At 44.0% G+C, this 1,715-nt stretch overlaps 1 pseudogene; it reads left to right on the top strand.

The window, feature by feature from the left end:
- Nucleotides 1–523: 523 nt before the first annotated feature.
- Nucleotides 524–1,183, top strand: LOC109560868 (olfactory receptor-like protein OLF4; annotated as a pseudogene).
- Nucleotides 1,184–1,715: the final 532 nt, after the last annotated feature.

Raw genomic sequence — 1,715 nt, 5'->3', positions numbered from 1 at the left:
GTCATGTGTTTTTTTCTCCATGGCTGGATTTTTAGGAGCTTTTATTTTTCAGAATGCTCCAATCTTTGCCTAGGCAGCACCTGGAACATTATACTGAATTTATATTCCCAAAATGAAGGAAATAGCTTTTCATTAAATGTGCTGAATAGATGATATGTTGGGGAAAATGCTAAAAGCAGAAAAAGTTTTCTAATTAGAGATGAAGTTGTTGTTGTTTACTCACTAAATCATATTAGACTCTTTGCCACCCCATGGACTATAGTCCACCAGGCTCCTCTGTCCATGGGATTTCCCAGGCAAGAATACTGGAGTGGGCTGTCATTCCCTTCTCCAGGGGATCTTTCTGACCCCGGGATCAAACCAGCATCTTCTGCATTGCAGGTGGATTCTTTATTGCTGAGCCACCTGGGAAGCCCAGAGATGATTAGCTTAACCAATAAAGGGGAACTGGTCTGTGAATAAAATGTTGAAATTAATTTTTTGACAGAAAAATGTAAATGATAGCATTTCAACAATGTGAGCCATGCCTGATTGTGTGAAAAATAGTCATGTTATTTTCCCTTTTTTTTTTTTTTTTTTTGAGTTACCTCCACCACTAAGGTGGCATAAGGAACCAAACAGGAGTTTCAGAATTTCTTCTGAGTTTTTCAGAGGAACAACACTGCAGCCCCTCATATTTGGGTTTTTCCTCTCCATGTGCCTGAACACTGTATTTGGAAACCTACTCATCATCCTGGCTGTCAGCTCAGATTTCCACCTCCACACCCCCATGTACTTCTTCCTTTCTAGCCTGTCCTTTGTAGACATCTGTGTCACATCCACCACCATCCCAAAGATGCTGTGGAGCATCCAGACACAGAGCAAAGTTATAACCTATGAAGCCTGTATCACCCAGGTGTGTGTGTGTGTGTGTGTGTGTGTGTGTGTGTGTGTGTGTGTGTTTGGCATGCTGTTTGCAGATTTGGATGACTTCCTTCGGCCAACAATGGCCTATGACCACTTTCTGGACATCTGCCACCCCCTGCACTAGGTGGTCATCATGAACTCCTAGCTCTGTGGAATTCTGGTTCTGGTTAGCTGGGTCATCAGTGTCCTGCATTCCTTGTTAGAAAGCTTAATGGTGTTGAGGCTGTCCTTCTGTAGCAAGGTGAAAATCCCTCACTATTTTTGTGAACTCAGTTAGTTTATCTTGCCTGTTCTGACAACTTTCTTAATGACATGGTGTTGAAATTTGCAGCTGGGAAGATGGCGGAGGAGTAGGACGGGGAGAACACTTTCTCCCCCACAAATTCATCAAAAGAGCATTTAAACGTCGAGTAAATTCCACAAAACAACTTCTGAATGCTGGCAGAGGACATCAGGCACCCAGAAAAGCAATCCAACTCTTCGAAAGGAGGTAGGAAAAAATATAAAAGACAAAAAAAGAGACAAAAGAAGGAGGGATGGAGTTCCATCCCGGGAAGGGAGTCTTAAAAAGAGAGAAGTTTCCAAACACCAGGAAACCTTCTCACTGCCGAATCTGTGCCGAGCTTTGGAAGCACAGAGGGCAACATAACAGGGAGAAAAAATAAATAAACAATAAAAACTCAAAGATTGCGAGTCCTACGGTAACTCCCCCAGCGGAGAAGCAGCGCAGACGCCTGCACGCGCCATTAGCAAGCGGGGGCTGGGCAGGGAGGCGCAGCGCGGGCTGCATCGCTTAGAGTAAGAATATG

The sequence above is a fragment of the Bos indicus genome, chromosome 7, assembly GCF_029378745.1.
Source record: "Bos indicus isolate NIAB-ARS_2022 breed Sahiwal x Tharparkar chromosome 7, NIAB-ARS_B.indTharparkar_mat_pri_1.0, whole genome shotgun sequence".
Lineage (NCBI taxonomy): Eukaryota > Metazoa > Chordata > Mammalia > Artiodactyla > Bovidae > Bos > Bos indicus.
Note: the sequence above shows the minus strand (reverse complement) of the source record. Positions and strands in the feature narration are given on the sequence as shown.